The following is a 16,334-nucleotide window of genomic DNA, read 5'->3' on the forward strand; positions in this document are numbered from 1 at the left end:
CCGTGTACCTGTCCGTATCCCTCTAAACCTTTCCTATCCGTGTACAACTCCATATCCCTCTAAACCTTTCCAATCCGTGTACCTGTCCATATCCCTCGAAAACTTTCCTATCCGTGTACCTGTCCGTATCCCTCTAAACCTTTCCTATCCGTGTACCTGTCCGTTTCCCTCTAAACATTTCCTAACCGTGTACCTGTCCGTTTCCCTCTAAACCTTTCCTATCGGTGTATCTGTCCGTATCCCTCTAAACCTTTCCTATACGAGTACCTGTCCGTATCCCTCTGTACCTTTCCTATCCGTGTACCTGTCCGTATCCCTCTAAAACTTTCCTATCCGTGCTCCTGTCCGTATCCCGCTAAACCCTTCCTATCCGTGTAACTGTACGTATCCCTCTAAACCTTTCCCATCCGTGTACCTGTCCGTATCCCTCTAAACATTTCCTATCCGTGTACCTGTCCGTATCCCTCTAAACATTTCCTATCCGAGTACCTGTCCGTATCCCTCTAATCCCTTCCTATCCGTTTACCTGTCCGTATCCCTCTAAACCTTTCCTATCCGTGTACCTGTCCGTATCCCTCTAAACCTTTCCAATCCGTGTACCTGTCCGTTTCTCTCTAAACCTTTCCTATCCGTGTATCTGTCCGTATCCCTCTAGACCTTTCCTATCCGTGTACCTGTCCGTTTCCCTCTAAACCTTTCCTATCCGTATATCTGTCCATATCCCTCTAAACCTTTCCTATCCGTGTACCTGTCCATATCCCTCTTTCCTATCCGTGTACTTGTCGGTATTGCTCTAAACCATTCCTATCCGTGTAATTGTCCATATCCCTCTAAACATTTCCTATCCGTGTACCTGTCCTTATCCCTCTAAACCCTTCCTATCCTTGTACCTGTCCGTATCCCACTAATCCTTTCCTATCCGTGTACCTGTCCGTATCCCTCTAAAACATTCCTATCCGTGTACCTGTCCATATCCCTCTAAACCTTTCCTATCCGTCTACGTCCGTATCCCTCTAAACCTTTCCTATCCGTGTACCTGTCCGTATTCCTCTAAACCTTTCCTATCCGTGAACCTGTCCGTATCCCTCTAAACCTTTCCTATCCGTGTACCTGTCCGTATCCCTCTAGACCTTTCCTATCCGTGTACCTGTCCGTTTCCCTCTAAACCTTTCCTATCCGTATATCTGTCCATATCCCTCTTTCCTATCCGTGTACCTGTCCGTTTCCCTCTAAACCTTTCCTATCCGTATATCTGTCCATATCCCTCTAAACCTTTCCTATCCGTGTACCTGTCCATATCCCTCATTCCTATCCGTGTACTTGTCGGTATTGCTCTAAACCATTCCTATCCGTGTAATTGTCCATATCCCTCTAAACATTTCCTATCCGTGTACCTGTCCTTATCCCTCTAAACCCTTCCTATCCGTGTACCTGTCCGTATCCCTCTAAACCTTTCCTATCCGTGTACGTGCGTATCCATCTAAACCTTTCCTATCCGTGTACCTGTCCGTATTCCTCTAAAACTTTCCTATCCGTGTACCTGTCCGTGTCCCTCTAAACCTTTCCTGACCGTGTAACTGTCCGTATACTTCTAAACCTTTCCTATCCGTGTACCTGTCCATATCCCTCTACACCGTTCCTGTCTGTGTACCTGTCCGTATCCCTCTAAACCTTTCCTATCCATGTACCTGTCCGTATCCCTCTAAACCTTTCCTATCCGCGTATCTGTCCGTCTCCCTCTAAACCTTTCCTATCCGTGTACCTGTCCATATCCCTCTAAACCTTTCCTATCCGTGTACCTGCCCATATCCCTCTAAACCTCTCCTATCCGTGTACCTGTCCATATCCCTCTAAACCTTTCCTATCCGTATATCTGTCCATATCCCTCTAAATCTTTCCTATCCGTGTACCTGTCCATATCCCTCTTTCCTATCCGTGTACTTGTCGGTATTGCTCTAAACCATTCCTATCCGTGTAATTGTCCATATCCCTCTAAAACCTTCCTATCCATGTACCTGTCCGTATCCCACTAAACCTTTCGTATCCGTGTACCTGTCCGTATCCCTCTAAACATTTCCTATCCGTGTCCCTGTCCAAATCCCTCTAAACCTTTCCTATCCGTGTACCTCCGTATCCCTCTAATCCTTTCCTATCCGTGTACCTGTCCGTATTCCTCTAAACCTTTCCTATCCGTGTACCTGACCGTATCCCTCTAAACATTTCCTATCTGTGTACCTGTCCGTTTCCCTCTAAACCTTTCCTATCCGTGTATCTGTCCGTATCCCTCTAAACCTTTCCTATCCGTGTACCTGTCCGTATCCCTCTAAACCTTTCCAATCTGTGTACCTGTCCGTATCCCTCTAAACCTTTCCTATCCGTGTACCTGTCCGTATCCCTCTAAACCTTTCCTATCCGTGTACCTGTCCGTATCCCTCTAAACCTTTCCTATCCGCGTATCTGTCCGTCTCCCTCTAAACCTTTCCTATCCGTGTACCTATCCGTATCCCTCCAAACCTTTCCTTTCCATGAACCTGTTCGTATCCCTCTGAACCTTTCCTATCCGTGTACCTGTCCGTATCCCTCTAAACCTTTCCTATCCGTTTACCTGTCCATATCCCTCCAAACCTTTCCTATCCGTTTACCTGTCCATATTCCTCTCCTATCCGTGTACCTGTCCATATCCCTCTCCTATCAGTGTACCTGTCCGTATCCCTCTAAACCTTTCCTATCCGTGTACCTGTCCGTATACCTCTAATCCTTTCCTATCCGTGTACCTGTCCGTATCCCTCTAAAGCATTCCTAATAGTGTACCTGTCCGTATCCCTCTAAACATTTCCTATCCGTGTACCTGTCCTTATCCCTCTAAACCCTTCCTATCCATGTACCTGTCCGTATCCCACTAAACCCTTCCTATCCGTGTACCTGTCCGTATCCCTCTAAACCTTTCCTATCCGTGTACAACTCCATATCCCTCTAAACCTTTCCAATCCGTGTACCTGTCCGTTTCCCTCTAAACCTTTCCTATCCGTGTACCTGTCCATATCCCTCTAAACCTTTCCTATCCGTATATCTGTCCATATCCCTCTAAACCTTTCCTATCCGTATACCTGTACATATCCCTCTTTCCTATCCGTGTACATGTCGGTGTTGCTCTAAACCATTCCTATCCGTGTAATTGTCCATATCCCTCTAAACATTTCCTATCCGTGTACCTGTCCTTATCCCTCTAAACCCTTCCTATCCATGTACCTGTCCGTATCCCACTAATCCTTTCCTATCCGTGTACCTGTCCGTATCCCTCTAAACCTTTCCTATACGTGTACCTGTCCATATCCCTCTAAACCTTTCCTATCCGTGTACGTCCGTATCCCTCTACACCTTTCCTATCCGTGTACCTGTCCGTATTCCTCTAAACCTTTCCTATCCGTGTACCTGTCCGTATCCCTCTAAACCTTTCCTATCCGTGTACCTGTCCGTATCCCTCTAAACCTTTCCTATCCGTGTACCTGTCCGTATCCCTCGAAACCTTTCCTATCCGTGTACCTGTCCGTATCCCGCTAAACCTTTCCTATCCGTGTACCTGTCCGTTTCTCTCTAAACCTTTCCTATCCGTGTATCTGTCCGTATCCCTCTAGACCTTCCCTATCCGTGTACCTGTCCGTTTCCCTCTAAACCTTTCCTATCCGTATATCTGTCCATATCCCTCTAAACCTTTCCTATCCGTGTACCTGTCCATATCCCTCTTTCCTATCCGTGTACTTGTCGGTATTGCTCTAAACCATTCCTATCCGTGTAATTGTCCATATCCCTCTAAACATTTCCTATCCGTGTACCTGTCCTTATCCCTCTAAACCCTTCCTATCCTTGTACCTGTCCGTATCCCACTAATCCTTTCCTATTCGTGTACCTGTCCGTATCCCTCTAAAACATTCCTATCCGTGTACCTGTCCATATCCCTCTAAACCTTTCCTATCCGTCTACGTCCGTATCCCTCTAAACCTTTCCTATCCGTGTACCTGTCCGTATTCCTCTAAACCTTTCCTATCCGTGAACCTGTCCGTATCCCTCTAAACCTTTCCTATCCGTGTACCTGTCCGTATCCCTCTAGACCTTTCCTATCCGTGTACCTGTCCGTTTCCCTCTAAACCTTTCCTATCCGTATATCTGTCCATATCCCTCTAAAACTTTCCTATCCGTGTACCTGTCCATATCCCTCTTTCCTATCCGTGTACTTGTCGGTATTGCTCTAAACCATTCCTATCCGTGTAATTGTCCATATCCCTCTAAACATTTCCTATCCGTGTACCTGTCCTTATCCCTCTAAACCCTTCCTATCCTTGTACCTGTCCGTATCCCACTAATCCATTCCTATCCGTGTACCTGTCCGTATCCCTCTAATCCTTTCCTATCCGTGTACCTGTCCGTATCCCTCTAAAGCATTCCTATTAGTGTACCTGTCCGTATCCATCTAAACATTTCCTATCCGTGTACCTGTCCTTATCCCTCTAACCCCTTCCTATCCATGTACCTGTCCGTATCCCACTAAACCCTTCCTATCCGTGTACCTGTCCGTATCCCTCTAAACCTTTCCTATCCGTGTACAACTCCATATCCCTCTAAACCTTTCCAATCCGTGTACCTGTCCATATCCCTCGAAAACTTTCCTATCCGTGTACCTGTCCGTATCCCTCTAAACCTTTCCTATCCGTGTACCTGTCCGTTTCCCTCTAAACATTTCCTAACCGTGTACCTGTCCGTATCCCTCTGTACCTTTCCTATCCGTGTACCTGTCCGTATCCCTCTAAAACTTTCCTATCCGTGCTCCTGTCCGTATCCCGCTAAACCCTTCCTATCCGTGTAACTGTACGTATCCCTCTAAACCTTTCCCATCCGTGTACCTGTCCGTATCCCTCTAAACATTTCCTATCCGTGTACCTGTCCGTATCCCTCTAAACATTTCCTATCCGAGTACCTGTCCGTATCCCTCTAATCCCTTCCTATCCGTTTACCTGTCCGTATCCCTCTAAACCTTTCCTATCCGTGTACCTGTCCGTATCCCTCTAAACCTTTCCAATCCGTGTACCTGTCCGTTTCTCTCTAAACCTTTCCTATCCGTGTATCTGTCCGTATCCCTCTAGACCTTTCCTATCCGTGTACCTGTCCGTTTCCCTCTAAACCTTTCCTATCCGTATATCTGTCCATATCCCTCTAAACCTTTCCTATCCGTGTACCTGTCCATATCCCTCTTTCCTATCCGTGTACTTGTCGGTATTGCTCTAAACCATTCCTATCCGTGTAATTGTCCATATCCCTCTAAACATTTCCTATCCGTGTACCTGTCCTTATCCCTCTAAACCCTTCCTATCCTTGTACCTGTCCGTATCCCACTAATCCTTTCCTATCCGTGTACCTGTCCGTATCCCTCTAAAACATTCCTATCCGTGTACCTGTCCATATCCCTCTAAACCTTTCCTATCCGTCTACGTCCGTATCCCTCTAAACCTTTCCTATCCGTGTACCTGTCCGTATTCCTCTAAACCTTTCCTATCCGTGAACCTGTCCGTATCCCTCTAAACCTTTCCTATCCGTGTACCTGTCCGTATCCCTCTAGACCTTTCCTATCCGTGTACCTGTCCGTTTCCCTCTAAACCTTTCCTATCCGTATATCTGTCCATATCCCTCTAAAATTTTCCTATCCGTGTACCTGTCCATATCCCTCTTTCCTATCCGTGTACTTGTCGGTATTGCTCTAAACCATTCCTATCCGTGTAATTGTCCATATCCCTCTAAACATTTCCTATCCGTGTACCTGTCCTTATCCCTCTAAACCCTTCCTATCCTTGTACCTGTCCGTATCCCACTAATCCATTCCTATCCGTGTACCTGTCCGTACCCCTCTAATCCTTTCCTATCCGTGTACCTGTCCGTATCCCTCTAAAGCATTCCTATTAGTGTACCTGTCCGTATCCATCTAAACATTTCCTATCCGTGTACCTGTCCTTATCCCTCTAAACCCTTCCTATCCATGTACCTGTCCGTATCCCACTAAACCCTTCCTATCCGTGTACCTGTCCGTATCCCTCTAAACCTTTCCTATCCGTGTACAACTCCATATCCCTCTAAACCTTTCCAATCCGTGTACCTGTCCATATCCCTCGAAAACTTTCCTATCCGTGTACCTGTCCGTATCCCTCTAAACCTTTCCTATCCGTGTACCTGTCCATATCCCTCGAAAACTTTCCTATCCGTGTACCTGTCCGTATCCCTCTAAACCTTTCCTATCCGTGTACCTGTCCGTTTCGCTCTAAACATTTCCTATCCGTGTATCTGTCCGTATCCCACTAAACCTTTCCTAACCGTGTACCTGTCCGTTTCCATCTAAACCTTTCCTATCGGTGTATCTGTCCGTATCCCTCTAAACCTTTCCTATACGAGTACCTGACCGTATCCCTCTGTACCTTTGCTATCCGTGTACCTGTCCGTATCCCTCTAAACCTTTCCTATCCGTGCTCCTGTCCGTATCCCGCTAAACCCTTCCTATCCGTATAACTGTACGTATCCCTCTAAACCTTTCCCATCCGTGTACCTGTCCGTATCCCTCTAAACATTTCCTATCCGTGTACCTGTCCGTATCCCTCTAAACATTTCCTATCCGTGTGCCTGTCCGTATCCCTCTAATCCCTTCCTATCCGTTTACCTGTCCGTATCCCTCTAAACCCTTCCAGTCTGTGTAACTGTCCGCATCCCTCTAAACCTTTCCTATGCGTGTACCTGTCCATATCCCTCAAAACCTTTCCTATACATGTCCCTGTCCGTATACCTCTAAACCTTTCCTATCCGTGTACCTGTCCATATCCCTCTAAAGATTTCCTATCCGTGTACGTCCGTATCCCTACAAACCTTTCCTATCCAAGTACCTGTCCATATCCCTCTAAACCTTTCCTATCCGTGTACCTGTCCGTATCCCCCTAAACCTTTCCTATCCGTGTACCTGTCCATATCCCTCTAAACCTTTCCTATCCGTGTGCCTGTCCATATCCCTCTTAACGTTTCCTATCCGTGTACCTGTCCGTATCCCTCTAAACTTTCCCAATCCGTGTACCTGTCCGTATCCCTCTAAACGCTTCCTATCCATGTACCTGTCCGTATCCCTCTAAACCCTTCCTATCCATGTACCTGTCCGTATCCCCCTAAACCTTTCCTATCCGTATACCTGTCCGTATCCCTCTAAACGTATCCTATCGTTGTTCCTGTCTGTATCCCTCTAACCCTTTCCTATCCGTGTACCTGTCCGTATCCCTCTAAACCTTTCCAATCCGTGTACCTGTCCGTATCCCTCTAAACCTTTCCTATCCGTGTACATGTCCGTATCCCTCTAAACCTATCCTCTCCGTGTGCATGTCCATATCCCTCTAAACCTTTCCTATCTGTGTGCCAGTCCGTATACCTCTAAACCTTTCCTATCCGTGTACCTGTCCGTAACCCTCTAAACCTTTCCTATCCGTGTACCTGTCCGTATCACTCTTATCCCTTCCTATCCGTGTACCTGTCCATATCCCTCTAAACCCTGCCTGTCCATGTACCTGTCCGTATCCCTCTAAACCTTTCCTATCCGTGTACCTCTCCATATCCCTCTAAACCTTTCCAATCCGTATACCTGTCCATATCCCTCTTTCCTATCCGTGTACATGTCGGTATTGCTCTAAACCATTCCTATCCGTGTAATTGTCCATATCCCTCTAAACATTTCCTATCCGTGTACCTGTCCTTATCCCTCTAAACCCTTCCTATCCATGTACCTGTCCGTATCCCACTAATCCTTTCCTATCCGTGTACGTCCGTATCCCTCTAAACCATTCCTATCCGTGTACCTGTCCGTATTCCTCTAAACCTTTCCTATCCGTGTACCTGTCCGTATCCCTCGAAACCTTTCCTATCCGTGTACCTGTCCGTATCCCTCTAAACCTTTACTATCCGTGTACCTGTCTGTTTCCCTCTAAACCTTTCCTATCCGTGTATCTGTCCGTATCCCTCTAGACCTTTCCTATCCGTGTACCTGTCCGTTTCCCTCTAAACCTTTCCTATCCGTATCTCTGTCCATATCCCTCTAAACCTTTCCTATCCGTGTACCTGTCCATATCCCTCATTCCTATCCGTGTACTTGTCGGTATTGCTCTAAACCATTCCTATCCGTGTAATTCTCCATATCCCTCTAAACATTTCCTATCCGTGTACCTGTCCTTATCCCTCTAAACCCTTCCTATCCTTGTACCTGTCCGTATCCCACTAATCCTTTCGTATCCGTGTACCTGTCCGTATCCCTCTAAACCTTTCCTATCCGTGTACCTGTCCATATCCCTCTAAACCTTTCCTATCCGTGTACGTCCGTATCCATCTAAACCTTTCCTATCCGTGTACCTGTCCGTATTCCTCTAAACCTTTCCTATCCGTGTACCTGTCCGTATCCCTCTAAACCTTTCCTATCCGTGTACCTGTCCGTATCACTCTAAACCTTTCCTATCCGTGTACCTGTCCGTATCCCTCGAAAGCTTTCCTATCCGTGTACCTGTCCGTATCCCTCCAAACCTTTCCTATCCGTGTACCTGTCCGTTTCCCTCTAAACCTTTCCTATCCGTGTATCTGTCCGTATCCCTCTAAACCTTTCCTAACCGTGTACCTGTCCGTTTCCCTCTAAACCTTTCCTATCCGTGTATCTGTCCGTATCCCTCTAAACCTTTCCTATCCGTGTACCTGTCCGTATCCCTCAGTACCTTTCCTATCCGTGTACCTGTCCGTATCCCTCTAAACCTTTCCTATCCGTGCTCCTGTCCGTATCCCGCTAAACCCTTCCTATCCGTGTAACTGTACGTATCCCTCTAAACCTTTCCCATCCGTGTACCTGTCGGTATCCCTCTAAACATTTCCTATCCGTGTACCTGTCCGTATCCCTCTAAACATTTCCTATCCGTGTACCTGTCCGTATCCCCCTAAACCTTTCCTATCCGTGTACCTGTCCATATCCCTCTAAACCTTTCCTATCCGTGTGTCTGTCCGTATCCCTCTAGACCTTTCCTATCCGTGTACCTGTCCGTTTCCCTCTAAAACTTTCCTATCCGTATATCTGTCCATATCCCTCTAAACCTTTCCTAACCGTGTACCTGTCCATATCCCTCATTCCTATCCGTGTACTTGTCGGTATTGCTCTAAACCATTCCTATCCGTGTAATTGTCCATATCCCTCTAAACATTTCCTATCCGTGTACCTGTCCTTATCCCTCTAAACCCTTCCTATCCTTGTACCTGTCCGTATCCCACTAATCCTTTCCTATCCGTGTACCTGTCCGTATCCCTCTAAACCTTTCCTATCCGTGTACCTGTCCATATCCCTCTACCCCTTTCCTATCCGTGTACGACCGTATCCATCTAAACCTTTCCTATCCGTGTACCTGTCCGTATTCCTCTAAACCTTTCCTATCCGTGTACCTATCCGTATCCCTCTAAACCTTTCCTATCCGTGTACCTGCCGTATCCCTCTAAACCTTTCCTATCCGTGTACCTGTCCGTATCCCTCGAAAGCTTTCCTATCCGTGTACCTGTCCGTATCCCTCTAAACCTTTCCTATCAGTGTACCTGTCCGTTTCCCTCTAAACCTTTCCTATCCGTGTATCTGTCCGTATCCCTCTAAACCTTTCCTAACCGTGTACCTGTCCGTTTCCCGCTAAACCTTTCCTATCCGTGTATCTGTCCTTATCCCTCTAAACCTTTCCTATCCGTGTTCCTGTCCGTATCCCTCTGTACCTTTCCTATCCGTGTACCTGTCCGTATCCCTCTAAACCTTTCCTATCCGTGCTCCAGTCCGTATCCCGCTAAACCCTTCCTATCCGTGTAACTGTACGTATCCCTCTAAACCTTTCCCATCCGTGTACCTGTCGGTATCCCTCTAAACCTTTCCTATCCGTGTACCTATCCGTATCCCTCTAAACCTTTCCTATCCGTGTACCTGCCGTATCCCTCTAAACCTTTCCTATCCGTGTACCTGTCCGTATCCCTCGAAAGCTTTCCTATCCGTGTACCTGTCCGTATCCCTCTAAACCTTTCCTATCAGTGTACCTGTCCGTTTCCCTCTAAACCTTTCCTATCCGTGTATTTGTCCGTATCCCTCTAAACCTTTCCTAACCGTGTACCTGTCCGTTTCCCGCTAAACCTTTCCTATCCGTGTATCTGTCCTTATCCCTCTAAACCTTTCCTATCCGTGTTCCTGTCCGTATCCCTCTGTACCTTTCCTATCCGTGTACCTGTCCGTATCCCTCTAAACCTTTCCTATCCGTGCTCCAGTCCGTATCCCGCTAAACCCTTCCTATCCGTGTAACTGTACGTATCCCTCTAAACCTTTCCCATCCGTGTACCTGTCGGTATCCCTCTAAACATTTCCTATCCGTGTACCTGTCCGTATCCCTCTAAACATTTCCTATCCGTGTACCTGTCCGTATCCCTCTAAACCCTTCCTATCCGTTTACCTGTCCGTATCCCTCTAAACCCTTCCGGTCTGTGTACTATCCGTATCCCTCTAAACCTTTCCTATCCGTGTACCTGTCCATATCCCTCTAAACCTTTCCTATACGTGTACCTGTCCGTATCCCTCAAAACCTTTCCTATCCGTGTACCTCTCCATATCCCTCTAAAGATTTCCTATCCGTGTACGTCCGTATCCCGACAAACCTTTCCTATCCATGGACCTGTCCATATCCCCCTAAATCTTTTCTATCCGTGTACCTGTCCATATCCCTCTTAAACTTTCCTATCCGTGTACCTGTCCGTATCCCTCTAAACCTTCCCAATCCGTGTACCTCTCCGTTTCCCTCTAAACGCTTCCTATCCATGTACCTGTCCGTATCCCTCTAAACCCTTCCTATCCGTGTACCTGTCCGTATCCCTCTAAACCCTTCCTATCCTTGTACCTGTCCATATCCCTCTAAACCTTTCCTATCCGTGTACCTGTCCGTGTTCCTCTAAACCTTTCCTATCCGTATACCTGTCCGTATCCCTCTAAACGTTTCCTATCGTTGTACCTGTCCGTATCCCTCTAACCCTTTCCTATCCGTGTACCTGTCCGTATCCCTCTAAACCTTTCCAATCCGTGTACCTGTCCGTATCCCTCTAAACCGTTCCTATCCGTGTACCTGTCTGTATCCCTCTCAACCTTTCCTATCCATGCACCTGTCCGTATCCCTCTAATCCTTTCCTATCCATGTACCTGTCCGTATCCCTCTCAACCTTTCCTATCCGTGTACCTGTCCGTATCCCTCTAAACCTTTCCTGTCCGTTTACCTGTCCGTATCCCTCTAAACCTTTCCTATCCGTGTACCTGTCCGTATCGCTCTAATCCTTTCCTATCCGTGTACCTGTCCGTATCCCTCTAAACCTTTCCAATCCGTGTACCTGTCCGTATCCCTCTAAACCTTTCCTATCCGTGTACCTGTCCGTATCCCTCTCAACCTTTCCTATCCATGCACCTGTCCGTATCCCACTAAACCTTTCCTATCCGTGTACCTGTCCGTATCCCTCTCAACCTTTCCTATCCGTGTACCTGTCCGTATCCCTCTAAACCTTTCCTGTCCGTTTACCTGTCCGTATCCCTCTAAACCTTTCCTATCCGTGTACCTGTCCGTATCGCTCTAATCCTTTCCTATCCGTGTACCTGTCCGTATCCCTCTAAACCTTTCCTATCTACCTGTCCGTATCCCTCTAAACGTCTCCTATCCGTGTACCTGTCCTTATCCCTCTAAACCCTTCCTATCCTTGTACCTGTCCGTATCCCACTAATCCATTCCTATCCGTGTACCTGTCCGTATCCCTCTAAACCTTTCCTATCCATGTACCTGTCCGTATCCCTCTAAAGCTTTCCTATCCGTGTACCTGTCCGTATCCCTCTAAACCTTTCCTATCCGTGTACCTGTCCATATCCCTCTAACCCTTTCCTATCCGTGTACCTGTCCGTATCCCTCTAATCCTTTCCAGTCCGTGTACCTGTCCGTATCCCTCTAAACCTTTCCTATCCGTGTACCTGTCCGTATCACTCTAAACCTTTCCTATCCATGTACCTGTCCGTATCCCTCTAAACCTTTACTATCCGTGTACCTGTCCGTCTCCACCTAAATCTTTCCTATCCGTGTACCTGTCCATATCCCTCTAAACCATTCCTATCCGTGTACCTGTCCATATCCCTCTTAACCTTTCCTATCCGTGTACCTATCCGTATCCCTCTAAACCTTTCCAATCCGTGTACCTGTTCGTATCCCTCTTAACCATTCCTATCCGTGTCCATGTCCATATCCCTCTAAATCCTTCCTATCCGTGTACATGTCCATATCACTCTAAACCTTTCCTATCAGTGTACCTGTCAGTATTCCTCTAAACCATTCCTATTTGTGTACCTGTCCATATCCCTCTAAACCTTTCCTATCCGTGTACCTGTCCATAATCCTCTCCTGTCCGTGTACCTGTCCATATCGCACTAAAACTTTCCTATCCGTTTACCTATCCATATCCCTCTAAACCTTTCCTATCCGTTTACCTGTCCATATTCGTCTCCTATCCGTGCACCTGTCCATATCCCTCTCCTATCCGTGTACCTGTCCGTATCCCTCTAAACCTTTCCTATCCGTGTACCTGTCCGTATCCCTCTAAACCTTTCCTATCCGTGTACCTGTCCGTATCCCTCCACACCGTTCCTGTCCGTGTACCTGTCCGTATCCCTCTAAACCTTTCCTATCCGTGTACCTGTCCGTATCCCTCTTAATCATTCCTATTAGTGTACCTGTCCGTATCCCTCTAAACCTTTCCTATCCGTGTACCTGTCCTTATCCCTCTACACCCTTCCTATCCATGTACCTGTCCGTATCCCTCTAAACGTTTCCTATCCGTGTACATGTCCCTCTCCCTCTAAACCTTTCCTATCCGTGTACCTGTCCATATCCCTCTGAACCTTTCCTATCCGTGTACCTGTCCATATCCCTCTAAACCTTTCCTATCCGTGTATCTGTCCATATCCCTCTAAACCTTTCCTATCCGTGTACCTGTCCATATCCCTCTAAACCTTTCCTATCCGCGTACTTGTCGGTATTGCTCTAAACCATTCCTATCCGTGTACCTGTCCTTATCCCTCTAAACCTTTCCTATCTGTGTACCTGTCCATAACCCTCTCCTAACCGTCTACCTGTCCATATCCCTGTAAACCTTTCCTATCCGATAACCTGTCCATATCCCTCTAAACCTTTCCTATCCGTTTACCTGTCCATATCCCTTTCCTATCTGTGTAACTGTCCATATCCCTCTAAACCTTTCCTATCCGTGTACCTGTCCGAATCCCTCTAAACCCTTCCTATCCGTGTACATGTCCATATCCCTCTAAAGCTTTCCTATCCGTGTACCTGTCCGTATCCCTGTAAACCCTTCCTATCCGTGTACGTCCATATCACTCTCAACCCTTCATATCCGTGTACATCTCCGTATCCCTCTAATCCTTTCCTATCCATCTACCTGTCCATGTCCCTCTAAACGCTTCCTATTTGTGTACCTGTCCGTATCCCTCTAAACCTTTCCTATCTGTTTACCTGTCCGTATCCCTCTAAACCTTTCCTATACGTGTACCTGTCTATATCCCTCTAATCCTTTCCTATCCGTGTACCTGTCCGTATCCCTCTAATCCTTTCCTGTCCGTGTACCTGTCCGTATCCTTCTAAACCTTTCCTATCCGTGTACCTGTCCGTATCCCTCTAAACCGTTCCTGTCCGTGTACCTGTCCGTATCCCTCTAAACCTTTCCTATCCATGTACCTGTCCGTATCCCTCTAAAGCTTTCCTATCCGTGTACCTGTCCGTATCCCTCTAAACCTTTCCTATCCGTGTACCTGTCCATATCCCTCTAACCCTTTCCTATCCGTGTACCTGTCCATATCCCTCTAACCCTTTCCTATCCGTGTACCTGTCCGTATCCCTCGAAATCTTTCCTATCTGTGTACCTGTCCATAACCCTCTCCTAACCGTGTACCTGTCCATATCCCTGTAAACCTTTCCTATCCTTTAACCTGTCCATATCCCTCTCAACCTTTTCTATCCGTGTACCTGTCCATATCCCTCTAAACCTTTCCTATCCGTGTACCTGTCCGTATCCCTCTAAACCCTTTCTATCCGTGTACATGTCCATATCCCTCTAAAGCTTTCCTATCCGTGTACCTGTCCGTATACCTGTAAACCCTTCCTATCCCTGTACATGTCCATATCACTCTGAACCCTTCATATCCGTGTACGTCTCCGTATCCCTCTAAACCTTTCCTATCCGTGTACCTGTCCATATCCCTCTAAACACTTCCTATTTGTGTACCTGTCCGTATCCCTCTAAACCTTTCCTATCCGTGTACCTGTCCGTATCCCTCTAAACCTTTCCTATCCGTGTACCTGTCCATATCCCTCTAACCCTTTCCTATCCGAGTACCTGTCCGTATCCCTCTAATCCTTTCCTGTCCGTGTACCTGTCCGTATTCTTCTAAACCTTTCCTATCCGTGTACCTGTCCGTATCCTTCTAAACCTTTCCTATCCGTCTACCTGTCCGTATCCCTCTAAACCGTTCCTGTCCGTGTACCTGTCCGTATCCCTCAAAACCTTTCCTATCCATGTACCTGTCCGTATCCCTCTAAAGCTTTCCTATCCGTGTACCTGTCCGTATCCCTCTAAACCTTTCCTATCCGTGTACCTGTCCATATCCCTCTAACCCTTTCCTATCCGTGTACCTGTCCATATCCCTCTAACCCTTTCCTATCCGTGTACCTGTCCGTATCCCTCTAAACCTTTCCTATCCGTGTACCTGTCCATATCCCTCTAAACATTTCCTATCCGAGTACCTGTCCGTATCCCTCTAATCCTTTCCTGTCCGTGTACCTGTCCGTATCCTTCTAAACCTTTCCTATCCGTCTACCTGTCCGTATCCCTCTAAACCGTTCCTGTCCGTGTACCTGTCCGTATCACTCTAAACCTTTCCTATCCATGTACCTGTCCGTATCCCTCTAAAGCTTTCCTATCCGTGTACCTGTCCGTATCCCTCTAAACCTTTCCCATCCGTGTACCTGTCCATATCCCTCTAACCCTTTCCTATCCGTGTACCTGTCCGTATCCCTCTAATCCTTTCCAGTCCGTGTACCTGTCCGTATCCCTCTAAACCTTTCCTATCCGTGTACCTGTCCGTATCCCTCTAAACCTTTCCTATCCATGTACCTGTCCATATCCCTGTAAACCCTTCCTATCCTTGTTCATGTCCGTATTCCTCTAAACCGTTCCTATCCGTGTACCTGTCCGCATCCCTCTAAATCCTTCCTATCCGTGTACATGTCCATATCACTCTAAACCTTTCCTATCAGTGTACCTGTCGGTATTCCTCTAAACCATTCCGATTTGTGTACCTGTCCATATCCCTCTAAACCTTTCCTATCCGTGTACCTGTCCATAATCCTCTCCTGTCCGTGTACCTGTCCATATCCCTCTAAAACTTTCCTATCAGTTTACCTATCCATATCCCTCTAAACCTTTCCTATCCGTTTACCTGTCCATATTCGTCTCCTATCCGTGCACCTGTCCATATCCCTCTCCTATCCGTGTACCTGTCCGTATCCCTCTAAACCTTTCCTATCCGTGTACCAGTCCGTATCCCTCTAAACCTTTCCTATCCGTGTACCTGTCCGTATCCCTCCACACCGTTCCTGTCCGTGTACCTGTCCGTATCCCTCTAAACCTTTCCCATCCGTGTACCTGTCCGTATCCCTCTAAAGCTTTCCTATTAGTGTACCTGTCCGTATCCCTCTAAACCTTTCCTATCCGTGTACCTGTCCTTATCCCTCTACACCCTTCCTATCCATGTACCTGTCCGTATCCCACTAAACCTTTCCTATCCGTGTACCTGTCCGTATCCCTCTAAACCTTTCCTATCCGTGTACATGTCCCTATCCCTCTAAACCTTTCCTATCCGTGTACCTGTCCATATCCCTCTGAACCTTTCCTATCCGTGTACCTGTCCATATCCCTCTAAACCTTTCCTATCCGTGTATCTGTCCATATCCCTCTAAACCTTTCCTATCCGTGTACCTGTCCATATCCCTCTAAACCTTTCCTATCCGTGTACTTGTCGGTATTGCTCTAAACCATTCCTATCCGTGTACCTGTCCTTATCCCTCTAAACCTTTCCTATCTGTGTACCTGTCCATAACCCTCTCCTAACCGTGTACCTGTCCATATCCCTGTAAACCTTTCCTATCCGTTAACCTGTCCATATCCCTCTAAACCTT

The sequence above is a fragment of the Hypanus sabinus genome, chromosome 8 (assembly GCF_030144855.1).
Source record: "Hypanus sabinus isolate sHypSab1 chromosome 8, sHypSab1.hap1, whole genome shotgun sequence".
NCBI classification, from domain to species: Eukaryota; Metazoa; Chordata; class Chondrichthyes; order Myliobatiformes; family Dasyatidae; genus Hypanus; species Hypanus sabinus.